Source organism: Mustela putorius, unplaced genomic scaffold, assembly GCF_011764305.1.
Source record: "Mustela putorius furo isolate JIRA1106 unplaced genomic scaffold, ASM1176430v1.1 tig00000145_pilon_pilon_pilon, whole genome shotgun sequence".
Lineage (NCBI taxonomy): Eukaryota > Metazoa > Chordata > Mammalia > Carnivora > Mustelidae > Mustela > Mustela putorius.
The window spans coordinates 1578904-1595299 of record NW_025421294.1 but is presented as its reverse complement, the minus strand read 5'-3'; the positions used below and the strand labels follow the sequence as shown (position 1 = coordinate 1595299).

At 43.2% G+C, this 16396-nt stretch overlaps 1 protein-coding gene and 1 non-coding gene across 4 annotated transcripts in view; one reads left to right on the top strand and one right to left on the bottom strand.

Moving 5' to 3' along the window:
• OCLN (occludin) overlaps positions 1-16396 on the top strand; it is a 64855-nt gene that overhangs the window by 30292 nt on the left and 18167 nt on the right. The gene's annotated exons all lie outside the window — the stretch shown is intronic.
• LOC123390837 lies at positions 11133-11244 on the bottom strand. Its single transcript, XR_006605444.1, has one exon. It is a non-coding gene; the product is annotated as a U6 spliceosomal RNA (small nuclear RNA).

Sequence of the window (16396 nt, the reverse complement as noted above, 5' to 3'; positions counted from 1 at the left end):
TGTGCGTTGCCATAGGCGGAGGAGACGCTTCCTTCTTTTGTAGTGTGTTGTGGATAAACAGCCTCACAGGGTTGTTAGGGCCACCCCTTTCTTCTACTCTTCATGTATGATGGTGGCTTTTCTACCTTTGTCTGGTAGAAGCAGCGTATTAGCTCAATTCCACTCGAATAATTTTTTTTTATTATTGCATAGATTCTGTATATGCTTTGATGTGTTCCAAACAGAAGAATTAATAAATTATGTAACCTACCCTAAAGCAGCAGCAGCATGCTAGGGACTTGAAATAACAGGGTTTGGAGTCTAGCTTCAATGCTTCTGTTGTGACTTAAAGCAGATTGTTTCTATTATTTTTAACCAATATGTATGTCAAGGAAGTCTGGTTTGGGAATGGATGCCTGGTATAGGGCAGCAACACAGGATTTTGAAGGTCTGGGTTTGAGTGCTGATTCCAGCACTCTTTGGCAAACAGATTAAATCCTCTCGACCCTGGGTTCCTTATTCATATGATCTGGCCATATTATCTTGTCTGCTTCTCAAGACCAATATGGCATGTATCTGAGAAAATGCAGTAGAAGTATAGTTGTGTGCCTTCCAGGGATATTGAAAACAATTCAATGTACAAAAAAGAAAGAATTTTGATGTTGAACGAATTAGCAATTTCCTAGTTACAGGTGACAGACAATACAACTTAGTATAGGTAAAAAGATTTACCTATACCTAATCTTTATCTTATTTGCAAGATTTTGGGTGTTGACTCATGGTACTTAGAACTTCAACAACTTAGCCACAGAGGACGGGGATATGGCTGGATATCAGGAACAATTAAAATCAGGGATTTAAACGCTGTTAAGATTTATTTCCTTGTTTTCCTTCTGTCTGGATAGGCTTCATTTTTCTATAGGAGGAGAGGGGCAGGAAGCAGCCACTTAGAGCTCTTGAATTTTTCATGTTAGTGCTTCATCTAGGACTGGCCTGCGGAAGGGGCCCTGATGAGGCTGAGGTCAGGGCACCATCTATACACTAACCCGTGGTGCTCATGGGAGGACCCTCGTCACATAACATGTCAGTTGGCACTTCCCATAGTTACCATGTGGAATAGTGAGGTGGTTTCTAGGGAAACTGCCCTGTAGACAATATGTAGTACGTGAATTAATTGTAATTGCCCTCTGATTCATGATGACTCTGGCCACATGGGCTGGTTTAAATTCAGAATGGCTTAGGATGGGTTTCTGAGTAGCTTTCTTTTTTTTTTTTTTTAAATATTTTATTTATTTATTTCACAGAGAGAGATCACAAGTAGGCCGAGAGGCAGGTGGGGGGGTTGGGGGGAAGGGGAAGCAGACTCCCCGCTGAGAAGAGAGCCCAAAGCAGGGCTCGATCCCAGGACCCTGGGATCATGACCTGAGCCGAAGGCAGAGGCTTTAACCCACTGAGCCACCCAGGTGCCCCTCTGAGCATCTTTGAACGTGCCTGCTTCACTCATTGCCCCTCTGAACTCTGCCAGCTTCTCCCAGGAGGGTGTCATGCTGCTCAGATCCCTTCCAGCCCCTGCTTGAGTTGGGCTTCTTACCAGGGCAGAGAACTGTGTTATGAGGAGCCAAGTCTTGCCAGAACACCAAGAATGCAAGTGGGGGCACTCTTTAGCCGTGGATGTCAGAGCAGAGTTGGGAAGGACTAATATTCAGTAGCCCACGAAGATGAGTATTTCATGTTTATCTTTGTGTTCAAATCTCTCTTCCCTCCACCTGCACTTTCAGAAGGTCGTAAACATAAGTATCAAGACATACATATTCATTTTCTCTCGAGTTCATACTTACCAGTGGGGCTGGGCCTTGGAAAAGCACATGCCTATGGTAAATATCAAGGCACTGATTGTGAGACATGTGCTCTGGAGGTTAGTTTTTATTGCTACCAACTGTGTTCGGGTTGCTATAGTAACTAAGAGTTCAGCTCCTTGGTTTCAAGTGCTCTGTGAATAAATTTTGATCCGGCTTTGGTAAAGTGAAACAACCTGAGTGAGGTCCGGGATCTTAGGGTGGGGTCACTCTACCACACTACCTCACTACCAAGATGGCAGCTTGTCAGTGACCTGGAGTCAGGCGGAGGCTGCTCTAGCTGAGACTGCTTTCTCAGTGCTCTTGCCGGCATAGTATATCAAGATGAACCGGGTTTGAGTTTCACATCTGAATTTTGGCAACAAAGCCAAAAGAAAAAATCACAGTAAAAGAAATAAAGGAATCAGCACTTCCTAAGTATATATTTTGGGCTAGCCACTTTATACATTATTATTATTATCCTAACTGCAGCCCTAACAGGATGGGCACCCTTCTTGTAGAAAGAGAAACCAAGGGCACCTGGGTGGCTCAGTGGGTTAAGCCGCTGCCTTCGGCTCAGGACATGATCTCAGGGTCCTGGGATCGAGTCCCACATTGGGCTCTCTGCTCACCGGGGAGCCTGCTTCCTCCTCTCTTTCTCTGCCTGCCTCTCTGCCTCCTTATGATCTCTCTCTGTCAAATAAATAAATAAAATCTTAAAAAAAAAAAGAAAAGAAAAAGATAGAGAAACCAAGGTTTGCAGAGGGCTTTGGCAGCTTGTCTCAAACCTGTCCTCATGACCAGCAGGACAAGTGTTGTATTTGCCTTGTAACGTATAGATTTTGTTCTGTTGTTCTTCTTTTGAAAACCTCTAAGCCTCAGTTGTCTTTGCCAGTAGAATTGGGGAAAACAGTACTTAGGTAATAAAACTTACAGACTAAAATGAGATTTATATGCATGCGAAATGCTTGTCTACTACAGACCAGGATATCACTTCCCAGCTAATATTTTCTGCATGTCTCCTAATTTGCACTTTTTCTGGTTATACTACTTGGTTTATATCAGAAGCAAGAATAGACTAAGTTTGGAAAGAACACGCCATCAACTAATTTCTCCATTGTTACCAAGTTGTAAGTGAAGTTTATTAAATAAGATCCTGTTTTTAAGTAAGACATACTTTAAATCTAAAGACTGACTTTGATCTCTACCTAGTCTCATTTCTAGAAGTTTGTAAGGTTTTGACATAGTGATGAAACATTTATGTAGCCTTATTTCCAGCATTTACCTCTCATGATGGGAGCTAGTGAGGATGATCTGGCTGGACCTAGAGAAGGGGAGAGAAAGAGACAGGGTCCATGATGTGGCTCTTGGGCCCTGTTCTTTGTGATCAGTATTGGGTGACTTTCGGCTTCCTTGGACTCTGATGAAGGTAATCACCTTGCCCCAGGTCTTTGTCTTTTCGTTTGATAGAATCTTTATATGTCACTGAAAATAAAGGTTTTATCTTCAGATAAGCTGACGCTGTAGTGATTAAAGGGCTTAGGTCAGGACCAGCACATAACTTATTAACGCACAGTAAATTCTAGCTAGAATGGTAATTGCCTTGTTGCAATGATGAGCTTGAATAAGGAAGCTTGGTAAGAGTACCCAAAATATAAATACGTTTAATGTTGGTTCATTTTTTTTTTTAACATCTTTGTTTTATTTTATTTTTTTAGTGTTCAAAGATTCATTGTTTATGCATCACACCAGTGCTCCTTGCAATATGTGCCCTCCTTAATACCCACCACGAGGCTCACCCATCCCCCATGCCCCTCCTTCCAAAACCCTCAGTTTGTTTCTGAGTCCAGTCTCTCATGGTTTGTCTCCCACTCTGATTTCCCCCGATTCACTTCTCCTAATGTCCTCCATGTTATTCTTTATGCTCCACAAGTAAGTGAAACCATATGATAATTGACTTTCTCTGCTTGACTTATTTCACTCAGCACAATCTCCTCTAGTCCCATCTGTGTTGATACAAAAAGAAGGGTATATATCTTTTCTGATGGCTGAGTAATATTCCATTGTATATATGGACTGCATCTTCTTTAGCCATTCCTCTGTTGAAGGGCATCTTGGCTCTTTGCACAGTTTGGCGGTTGTGGACGTTGCTGCTATGGACACTGGGGTACATATGGCCCTTTGTTTTACTGTGTCTTTATCTTTGGGATAAATACCCAGTAGTGCAATTGCAGGGTCATAGGGTAGCTCTGTTTTTAATTTTTTGGGGAATCTCTACGGTTTTCCAAAGTGGCTGCACCAACTTGCATTGCCACCCACAGTGTAAGAGGGTTCCCCTTTTTCCACATCCTCTCCAACACATGTTATTTACTGTCCTGTTGATTTTGACCATTCTACCTGGTGTAAGGTGGTATCTCAATGTGGTTTTGTTTTGAATTCCCCTGATGGTTAGTGATGATGAACATTTTCTCATGTGTCTATTAGCCATTTGTATGTTTTTATTATTTTTTTTAATTTAAATTTTTTAAAATTAACATATAATGTATTATTAACCCCAGGGGTACAGGTCTGTGAATCACCAGGTTTACATACTTCACAGCACTCACCATAGCACATACCTTCCCCAATGTCCATAAGCCCACCTCTTCCTCCCTACCCCTCTACCCCCACAACCCTCAGTTTGTTTTGTGAGATTAAGAGTTTCTTATGGTTTGTCTCCCTCCTGATCCCGTCTTGTTTCATTTATTCTTTTCCTAACCCCCAACGCCCCCCACGTTGCCTCTCAACTTCCTCATGTTAGTGAGATCATATGATAATTGTCTTTCTTCGATTGACTTATTTCACTAGCATAATACCCTCTAGTTCCATCCACGTCATCGCAAATGGCAAGATTTTATTTCTTTTGATGGCTACATAGTATTTCATTGTGTGTGTGTGTGTCTGTGTGTGTGTGTGTGTACACACCACATCTTTATCCATTCATCTGTTGATGGACATCTAGGTTCTTTCCATAGTTTGGATATTGTAGACATTACTGCTATAAACATTGGGGTGCACATGCCCCTTCGGATCACTACATTTGTATCTTTAGGGTAAATACCCAGTAGTGCGATTGCTGGGTCGTAGGGTAGCTCTGTTTTCAACTTTTTGAGGAACTTCCATGCTGTTTTCCAGAGTGGTTGCACCAGCTTGCATTCCCACTAACAGTGTAGGAGGGTTCCCCCTTTTCCACATCCTTGCCAGCATCATTTCCTGACTTGTTCATTTTAGCCATTCTGGCTGGTGTGAGGTGGTTTTGATTGTATTTCCCTGATGCCGAGTGATGTGGAGCACTTTTTCATGTGTCTGTTGGCAATTTGGATGTCTTCTTTGTAGAAATGTCTGTTCATGTCCTCTGCCCATTACTTGATTGGATTATTTGTTCTTTGGGTGTTGAGTTTGATTAAGTTCTTTATAGATTTTGGATACTAGCCCTTTATCTATTATGTCGTTTCAATATATCTTCTCCCATTTTGTCTGCTGTCTTTTGGTTTTAACTGTTTCCTTTGCTGTGCAAAAGATTTTGATCTAGGGCACCTGGGTGGCTCAGTGGGTTAAGCCGCTGCCTTCGGCTCAGGTCATGATCTCAAGGTCATGGGATCGAGTCCCACATCGGGCTCTCTGCTCAGCGGGGAGCCTGCTTCCTCCTTTCTCTCTCTGCCTGCCTCTCTGCCTACTTGTAATCTCTCTCTGTCAAATAAATAAATAAAATCTTTAAAAAAAAAAAAAAAAGATTTTGATCCTGATGAAGTCCCAATAGTTCATTTTTGCCCTGTGTCCCTTGCCTTTGGCGATGTTCCTGGGAAGAAGTTTCTGTGGCTGAGGTGGAAGAGGTTGGTGCCTGTGTTCTCCTCAAGGATGTTGATGGATTCCTTTCTCACATTGAGGTCCTTCATCCATTTTGAGTCTATTTTCATGTGTCGTGTAAGGAAATGGTCCAATTTCATTTTTCTCCTTGTGGATGTGCAATTTTCCCAACACCATTTGTTGAAGAGACTGTCTTTTTTCTATTGGACATTCTTTCTGCTTTGTCGAAGATTAGTTGACCATAGAGTTGAGGGGTCTATTTCTGGGCTCTCTCTTGTATTCCATTGATCTGTGTGTCTGTTTTGTGCCAGTACCATTCCATCTTGATGATAACAGCTTTGTAATAGAGCTTGAAGTCTGGAATTGTGATGCCACCAACTTTGGCTTTCTGTATGTTTTCTTTTGAGAAGTGTCTGTTCATGTCTTCTGCCCATTTTTTGACATGATCACCTGGTTTTTGGGTGTTGAATTTGAGGATTTCTTTCTAGATCTTGGATATCAGCCCTTTGTCTGTAATGTCATTTGTGAACATCTCCCATTCTGTGGGTTGCCTCTTTGTTTTATTGACTGTTTCCTTTGCTGTACAGCTTTTTATCTTGATGAAGTCCTAACATTCATTTTCACTTTTGTTTCCTTTGCCTTTGGAGACATGTCTTGAAAGAAGTTGCTGTGGCCGATGTTGAAGAGGTTACTGCCTATGGTCTCCTCTAGGATTTTGATAGATTCTTGCCTCACATTGAGGTCTTTCATCCATTTCCAGTTTATCTTTGTGTATGGTGTCATGGAGCGGAAGAATAAACATTGTTAAAATGTCTATACAGCCCAGAGCAATCTATACTTTCAGTGCCATCCCTTTCAAAATTCCACCAGCATTCTTCAAAGTGCTGGAACAAATAATCCTAAAATTTGAATGGAACTGTAATGTTGGTTCATTTTAACTTAATCTTCCCCTGATTTGTAAGCTTGCCACGAGAGATTAAGTACCAAATGTTCTCTTGAGGGTTTTTTTTTTTTTTAAAGATTTTATTTATTTATTTGACAGAGAGAGAGAGATCACAAATAGGCAGAGAGTCAGGCAGAGAGAGAGGGGGAAAGAGGCTCCCCGCCGGGCAGAGAGCCCGATGCAGGGCTTGATCCCAGGATCCTGAGATCATGGCTTAAGCCACTGAGCCACCCAGGAGCCCTTCTCTTGAAGGTTGTAGGCAGGCTCTGCCTGTTCTATCCCTGCACATGGGAGTGGGGAGGCCAGTGTGTTTGGGCAGGTGACAGGGACAGGGGGGTACTGGTGATCAACATTAGACATCTGCAGAAACTGGAACAGCATTTTAATTTTCAACCAGGGCCAAGAAGGAGTGCTGACTCTCAGGATCCTAGATTCTCACCCCAGGAAAGATTTTGCTGTTATCTGTGGCCTCAGAGGGGACAGAATAGAACAAAAGTAGGAGCGCCCTATTCGTCTGCAGACTTAGGGCTCAATCTTGGGGAGGCGAGAGCATCATGGAGAGCCAGTTTAGGGAGTTGTGATGAATGGTGAGGTGGGAGGTTGAAAATGCTTGAGCTAGTGGGTGTCTCTGTGGCTCTTTGAAAGCAAAGATTCTTATATTTCTGGCACTGCAATAAATGTTAACTGTAGTTGTCATGGTCTAAGTGGGTCACTTGTCTGTGATGTGTAGGAAAAGTTTGTGGTCCCTTAGCAGTTTTCAAACCATAGCAAGCATCAGGATCATGTGGAGGGCAGAGTTAAAAAGGGGCTTGCTGGCCCACCCCCGTGGTTTCTCATCCTCAGGAATGGCACATGAGAGTGTGTGGTTCTAGCAAGTTCTCAGGTACTGTAGATGTTCTGGGAGTGGGGACCACGCTTTGAGAACCACTGTTCCATAGAAGCAAGCTGCAGCTGTAACACCGCATCCCCAGAGAGCTTTTGAGAGAAGTCGAGGCCTTTTCCATGCTATGGCATACTTAGAAAATGGTATTGTTGTACAGAGCAGTAAACTTAAAGGGGATGTGGATCCCCAGATGGTGACTGACCATGGGCTCTAGCTCCGAGGACTTAAGTGTTCTGTGCCTCATGGCACACCTGTTGGGGTGTGCTGACACAGGGTACATGAGTCTACAGCAGGATTTCCGTTTTCAGGACAATGAGATCACAGATTGAGTATGAGGTTTCTACACTGCTCCCCACTTTGAAACTTAGGAGCGGCAGAGTTCACCTTTGCTGGTATACGTTAGTAATTCCCTGTGGGCAACGTCAGTTTGGGCAGGGGACCTTGTGTTAGCTAAATCCTCAATGGCATCTGATTAATATAAATTAATTATAAATTAATATAAATTAATCTGATTAATCTGATTGACATAAATTAATCAGATTTGCTCAAGCCTCCTCCACCATCTCATCACTTGTCGGATTAGTTCCTTGGAGAGCATCTCTGTTCAACCCGCTGAGGGCAGAGGAACCTCTTGACAGTGCTTTCTGGAGACAATTTTGAGGCTTTGTTGAGCGAGCATCTATGAGAGTAAAACAACCCAAAACAGGAAAAACGAGTTGGGCCACTTGCTGTAGTGCCAGAGAAGGTGGACCTCAGGTGGTAAACACTGGAGATGGTACTTTGAGATTATGGTGCTCTTCCCTCTGATGTCTGCTATGTTTCTCCACTTAACTTACCAAGCAGGAAAAGCCTTTCTGTTTCCCTTTGGAGGGTGGTGTTCCTACACTCTGATCTCAACAGAGACCCCTGGTGACGAAGCACGTATTCGTTTTAATTTTCAAGTCCGTTTAATCCACAGTAGTTTTGTTTCAAAATTGTCTCTAACAACATTCGTCTGATAAGCAAGTAAAACTCTTCAGAGTGGATACACGTCATACCGGTTAGGGTGTGGTGAGGAGGGAAGGCGCTGAGAATGGTTCCTGTTGTTTCGGGGAATAGTCAGCACCTAGATAACAGGAGTACCTCCAGCCATCCTTAAGTGACCGAGGTGGCTGTTAGTTGTGCCAGAAAGAGTTTGTCTTTGGAGTCAGGCAGACCAGGGTTCCAATCCTCCCTCTACCAAGTGACCTTGGGCCGATTAATTTATTCACAAAGACTCAATTTCCTCATCTGAAAATGGAGATAGTCCTATCTCACCTGGCAGTGGTGAGGAACAAACAAGGCCAGGTTTTGTAGGCATGTGACCGATACTCAAACAGGTGAACTTTCCCTTCCGTTCTCAGAGGTCAGTGACTTGTGTCACATTGACCCCACCACTTGGATGTGGGTGGAGCCTGTGTTGTGTGGACTGGGAATGAAGAGGGGGCCAAGAGGAGAGTGGGGGTTGGTTGTCATTGCTCTTTTTGAGTTATGTTAATTGCAGACGACCTTGGTTTGTGTGGAGAGCAGTGTTTACCCACACTTGGTTTTGGGAGAGGGAAGGTTTCCTTTCAAAGTGACCTAAACCTTTCTTGACCTTTTTGTGCCATCTCTGACTTGAAGAAAGTCAGGGTGGGGCGGCTGCACAGAAGCCCAGAGCGCAGGCACCCATGATGGTGGAGATGATCCGATCCAGGGAAGGAGGGGCCTTGATGATAGTTGCTGGGGGGACACCAAGGTGGCGCTGGAGCCACCCCTTTTGTTTGCCTTTTGGCACCCCACAGGGACTTAGGATGTTTTTATTAACTCTCCAAGGAGCGTTAGATGTTATTTATTACCAGGATTTTTTTCACAAGTGCATAATCAGAACACTTCTAATAAGTATAATTAAAATGGAGGATTTTTTTTTAAAAAGGATTTTATTTATTTATTTGAGAGAGTACGAGCAGGAGGAAGGGCAGAGAGGCAGAGGGAGAAGCAGGCTCCCCGCTGAGTATGGAGTCCAACCTGGGACTCTAGCCCAGGAACCCAAGATCATGACCTGAGCCCAAGGCAGGCACTTAACTGATTAAGCTACCCAGGTGCCCCAGGTATAATTAAATTTTGAATAAAAATTTGTCCTCGTTGTAATTACCTCTTGTGAAAATCTTTTGAAATTACTTTATTTGAATGTATTTTATTTTGACATTTCAGAAGCACTTTAGTTCTTTCTTAATGGGAGTAGGACTCTTAGTGGAACTTTCCTATGTATCACCCTAAATTACTTATTTGTATTCTTTAAATGTGGTCTGTGTGAGTACTTGTCCTTTTTGAAGTTAGTCTTGAGTGAGTCTGAGTCACTCTTTAGTTGGTTAGATGTATGTCTTCTCCACAGCCACTGTGTATGTCCGTCCCTCCTCTTTCTTCTCTTGTTAAAAGATTTCATTTACTTATTCGTCAGAGAGCACAAGCAGGAGGAGCAGCAGGCTCCTGTGTGGGGCTCCACGTGGGGCTTGGTTCCAGAATGCTGGGACCATGACCTGAGCCAAAGGCAGATACTTAACCAGCTTGCCACCCAGGCATCTGCTTCCTTCTGCTGTCTTGTTTTTCCCTTTCACAATGTCTGAATGTGGGATGGGGTGCTACTAGGACCAGCACCTCCTCAAACAGAAGCCATTTAAGGGAAGCCAATTGGGCCTGCTGTGTGGATTTCTGCAGCATCCGTACACCCCCACACCCCCTGCTTTACTTGGGTCTCCTCCCCACTGAAAGGCTCTGGGGTGGGAGTAGGGGATCAGGCCTCCAGGCTGGCCCCAAGGCTCTACCCGGCTTCAGAGCAGTACCCACCGGCTCTCAAACTTTTCTTTCCCCTCAGTACTTATGCTTAAAAGGCCTCTTTTTTTACTTCATAGTTGCACTCTGCTTTCTACTGACCCTAATCCCTTAGAGCTTTTCTCAGGATAGTTTAGGAATGTTGTTCACTATTTTTTATTGAGTATTAAGCCTCGTTTTTCTCAGGTTCTAAAGCTTTAAAAATTTACAACAGTTATTAGAATGGTGGGTTTTATTTGCTTATTGTCAAGAATTTGAGCTGCATCATCAAGTTTTGTGGACTGGCTGAGGACCCAATCAGTAATACCAGTGCCGCTCAGAAATCCCTTTGTGGGGCGCATCAGGCGAACCTGCCTTTGGCTCAGGTCATGAGTCCTGGGGTGGAGCCCCATATGGGGCTCCCTGCTCAGCAGGAAGCCTGCTTCTCCCTCTCCCACTCCCCCTGCTTGTGTTCCCTCTATTCCTGTGTCTCTCTCTCTGTCAAATAAATAAATGAAATCTTAAAAAAAAAAGAAATGCCTCTGCTCAAAAAAAAAAAAAGGAAATGCCTCTGCTCACTCCAGGAAACACAGGCTGAGGACTCCTGTGTAAGTGCCCACTGGGGCTGCTGTTCTTTGAATGCAGCAAGTTTGTGTTGGTACTATGAGAAAAGGAATAATTCAGCTTCTTTCGGGAAAAATGAAGGATAGGAAAAAAAAAATACCTTACTCCCTGTTTTACAAACATATTTTGCCTTTGCCTAGAGATTGTTAAGCTCCTTTTCAGGACAAAGCCTGCTTCTTATTTATCTTTGAGTCTGGCTGGAGAATTTTTTCTTTTTAATCTACAATGCATTATAAATTTGCATATCATACTTGCACTGGGGCCATGTTAATAATTAATCTTCCCTGCATTGTTCTAACTTTAGCATACCTTCTGCCAAAGCAAAGCACTGCCTTGGGATTTTCTGTGTAAAAATGCATAAAAAAGGTTTAAAAACTGGAGCCCTGTGCTGGAGGGTGAAGTGAGGGGTCAAGCTGGTCTGGTTCTGCTGACTCAAAGACCTGAAGGTCAGCTCAGAGCAGCTCATTTGATAAGATGTTTGGATATGTACAGCATAGAAGTTCAGCAGTAATAAACGAGATCACCTTTCTGCAGCCAGTTCTGGGCTCTTGATTTGTGCCTGGTACCATGCTGGGCTCTGGAGACCCAGGGAAAGGTAGGAGGCAGCCCAGGGAGGGGTGGCGGATTGTAGCAGAGGCTTTTGAGGGAGCCGTATAGTTCAATCCCACATTAACCTTTATCCTAAGTGTAGGTGCTTGGAAAAGGTGTCTATTTCTCTGAGTCATAGCTTCCTCATTTCTGAAAAGGGAATGTTAGTATTTATCTGTACGCTTGTGCCTACTGAATGATCTGTGTTTATTGTTTGACACATTGTAAGCGGGCAGAAAGTTGTGGTCTTAAGAATAGTCCACTGCCCCCTGAAGTTAGAACAATGACGGGAGCAAGCCATCATTATTCTGGTTGGGAACGCCTGTAAGGCCGTGCCTAAGTGCTCTCCTGTGGGAGGCTTGTGTGCACAGGTGCTGAGCGAGACCGAGCGCAGGTGGCTGCCTCATCTCTCAGCAAAGACATGTGTGGAAGGCCTCTGGGGCTTATGGGCATGGCCACTACTTGGTAATGAGCCAAGACTTGAAGCCCAATTAAGGATTATCTGGCAAAGACAGAGGAAGGGCTTATTCTTCCAGGCACTAAGAAGTCTGCAAGTACACCCAGGTGCCTTTCTTTGGTAAGGTTTCGATTTCAGGTTTGCCAGAACAGTAGAGCTTTGCAGCCTCAGCTCAAGTTGTGAAGAGGAAAAACATGGAAAAGTGTTAAATGGGTCTTTAAGTAAAGGAAGTCTTTTGAAATTCTGATGAAGTGTCCATGATAAGAATAGACCTTTGAGGGACGCCTGGGTGGCTCAGTTGGTTAAGCAGCTGCCCTCGGCTCAGGTCATGATCCCAGCGTCCTGGGATCGAGTCCCACATCGGGCTTCTTGCCTGCTTCTCCCTCTGCCTGTGCTTGCTCTCTCTCCCTCTCTCTGATAAATAAATAAAATCTTTAAAAAAAAAAAAAAAAGAATAGACCTTTGACTTGGGGAGTGTTTGCCTGTGAAGCTTGGCAGTGGTGTCAAGTTCTAGGGAATCCACTGGGAGCTGAGAATGGCTCCCACCTGTCCGTGTCCCCATGCGGGGACATCTAAGCACACTCCCTTGCAAGCCACCCACTGGTTTCCCAGTTGCCGCCAAATGCCCACTTTCCGAAGGAAGTGATCCCATTTCTGGCTTGAGGGACTGCTAATCAAGAATACCTTATGTACTTCAAGTGGTGGGTAAAGAGGTATCGTGGTATGTGTTACTGCAGTGATGGAAAGGAGCAGGTCCCGTTTCAATGCTATGCTTAATGGGAAACAAGGTGTAAACTGTGTGTGTCATAGGGAAATACGCTGTATTGGTGCTGAACCTAATTGTAAGGACTTAATAGCAAAATAGTCTGCTTTCACATTTAAATACTTGCAGAAGTTCTTTATTTACATCAGCTGGCTTTAATTTCAAAACCCAGCATCTTCTGAGTTTTTACTATGCTCATCAAGGTACTGTGCTAAATATGGTGTATTCTTATCTCATTGGCCTGTAAACAGAACTTTATGACATAGGGCGTTTCCCCATTGACCATGCCACTAATTTTTTTTTTAGTTATAGTTAAATTAACATAAAATGTTATATCAGTTTCAGGTGTACGACGTAATGATTCCACAACTGTCTATATTCCTCATTGCTCATATGATAAGTATAGTCACCACTTGTCACCAGACAACCTTATTACAATCTTACTGACTGTATTTTCTATGCTGAACTTTTCATCTTTCTGACTTGTTTTGTAACTGGAAGTTTGCACCTCTTTTTTTTTTTTTTTAAGAGTTTATTTATTTATTTGATAGAGATCACAAGTAGGCAGAGAGGCAGGCAGAGAGAGGGAGGGGGAAGCAGGCTCCCTGCTGAGCAGAGAGCCTGACATGGGGCTCCATTCCAGGACCCTGAGATCATGACCTGAGCCGAAGGCAGAGGCTTAACCCACTGAGCCACTCAGGCACCCCAAGTTTGCACCTTTTAATTCCCCCTTTTTTTTTTAACCTATCCCCCGACCCACGTCCCCTCCAGCAACCACAGGTTTGTTCCTTGTATTGAAGATCTGGTTTTTTGGGGCGCCTGGGTGGCTCAGAGGGTTAAGCCTCTGCCTTCAGCTCAGGTCATGATCTCAGGGTCATGAGATCAAGCCCCGCATTGGGCTCTCTGCTTAGCAGGGAGCCTGCTTCCCCCTCTCTATTCACCTGCCTCTTTGCCTACTTGTGATCGCTGTGTGTTAAATAAATAAAAATCTTAAAAAAAAAAAAAAGATCTGGTTTTTGTCTCCCTTTTTCTCTGTTTATTCATTTATTTCTTAAATTCCATATATGAGTGAAATCATGTGGTATTTGTTTTTCTTTATCTGACTTATTTGACTTAGCTTGACTTACATGACTAACATAGCTTCTAGGTCCATTCATGTTGTTGCATATGACCAGATCTCATTCTTTTTTGTGGCTGAGTAACTTTATTCCATATACATCACATCATCTTTGCCCAGTCAGCTGTCATTGGACACTGGTTGTTTCCACATCTTGGCTATTGTAAATAATGCTGCAATAAACACAGGGAGGGATGCATATATCTTTTTGAATTAGTGTTTTTGTTTTCTTTGGGCAAATGGCCAGTAGTGGAATGACTGGATCGTATGGCCTATTTTTAATTTTTTGAGGAGCCTCCATACTGTTTTCCACAGTGGCTGTACCAGTTTGCATTCCGTCCAGTAGTGCCTGAGGGTTCCTTTTTCTCCACACCTTTACCAGTGTCTTGTCTTTTTGTTGTTGTTATCATCATTATTTTGTCTTCTTATTATTTCTTTTTGATTTTGGCCTTTCTGGCGGATGTAAAGTGATACCTCATAATGGTTTTGATTTGCATTTCCCTGATGATTGGTGATGTTGAGCATCTTCTCATGTGTCTCTTGGCCATTTGTGTGTCGTCTTGGGAGAAATGTGTCAGGTCCTCTGCCCATTTTTAATCAGATTATTTGGTTTTTCTGGATGCTGAGTTCATGTATTTTAGATATTAATCCGTTATTGGATGTATCATTCGCAAATACCTTCTCTCATGCAGTGTCTTGCTTCTTTGTTTTGTTGATCGTTAACTTTGCTGTGCGAAAGTTTTATTTTGGGGTAATCCCGGTAGTTTATTTTTGCTTTTGTTTGCCTTGTCTCAGGAGACAGACCTAGAAAAATGTTTCTATAGCTGATGCCAAAAAGATTACTGCCTGTGTTTTCTTCTAATTGTTGTATGGTTTCAGGCCTCCCAGTTAGGTCCTTAAGCCATTTTGAGTTTATTTGTGTATTTGGTGTAGGACAGTGATCCAATTCCAGCCTGGGCATACTGCGGTCCAGTTGTGCAGCCCCATCTGTTGGAGAGACTGTTTTCTCCAGGTTTTGTGTTCTTGCCTCTTTTGTCTAGTTTGACCGTATGAGTGTGGTCTGTTTCTGCGCTCTCCATTCTGTTCCACTGATACGTGTGTCTAATTTTTGTCCCAGTACCATGCTGTCTTGAATACTTCAGCTTTTTAGTGTATCTTGCAGTCCAGGGTTGTGATACCTCCAGTTTTGTTGTTCTTTCCCAAGATTGCTTTGGCTTTTTGGAGTCTTTGTGCCTTCATACAAATTTCAGATATTCTAGTTCTGTGAACAATGCTGTTGGTATTTTGATAGGGACTGCATTACATCTGTAGATTGCTTTGGGTACTATGGACATACAAACAATAATTGTTCTTACAATCCGAGAGCATGGAGTATCTTTCCATTTGTGTGTGTCATCTTAAGTTTTTTTCTATCAGTTTTTTTATGGTTTCATGTGTCTGTTGGCCATCTGTTTGTCTTCTTTGGGAAAATGTCTATCAGGTCCTCTGCCCATTTTTAATCAGATTGTTTGGTTTTTCCTGATAACTGAGGTTGTGTATTAAGAACAGAGCCATTGAAAATGTATGTTAAAGGAGAATAGGTGCACCTGGGTGGCTCAGTGGGTTAAGCCTCTACCTTCGACTTAAGTCGTGGTCTCAGAGTCCTGAGATCGAGCCCCACATCAGACTCTCTGCTCAGCAGGGAGCCTGTTTCCTCCTCTCTCTCTGCCTACTTGTGATCTTGTGATCTTTGTCAAATAAATAAAATCTTAAAAATAAGATAAACAAATCTCTCATTGAAGAACTATAGCAGAAGTCAGTTTGCGCTTCTTAATTTCTTCTGTGGCTTCAACATTCCATATTTAGTGTGGATAGGTTAAGAAGAACCAGTGTCGGGGCGCCTGGGTGGCTCAGTGGGTTAAGCCACTGCCTTCGGCTCAGGTCATGATCTCAGGGTCCTGGGATCGAGCCCCGCATCGGACTCTCTGCTCAGCAGGGAGCCTGCTTCCTCCTCTCTCGCTGCCTGCCTCTCTGCCTGCTTGTGATCTCTCTCTATCAAATTAAAAAAAAAAAAAAAAAAAAAATCTTAAAAAAAAAAAAAAGAAGAACCAGTGTCTTTTGTCCTAGATTAGTTGTTTTCTAACTGTGGTGCCCAGACAGCAGCATAAGCATTACCTTAGAACTTGTTAGGGATGAAAATTCTTGGGGCGCCTGGGTGGCTCAGTTGGTTAAGCGTCTGCCTTTGGCTCAGGTCATGATCCCAGGGTCCTGGGATTGAGCCCCGTGTTGGCCTCCCTCTCAGTGGGGAGTCTTCTTCTCCTTCTGCCACTACCCCGCTTGTGTTCTTGTGCTCTTTATAAAATAAAATAAAATTTTAAAAAAATGAAAGGAAAGGAAAACAAATGAAATGAAAATTCTTGCCCTAACCCAGACTCAGCCTAGATAAAATGAGATTAGTCCTTGTATATGGGGTGGAGCAATGGATAATCTTTCTGCCTGGTCACATCAGGATGAGGGTCAGGTAATTGGGATTTTTTCCCCTTCTTTGTAATTCTGGACTTGTTAACAATGGCA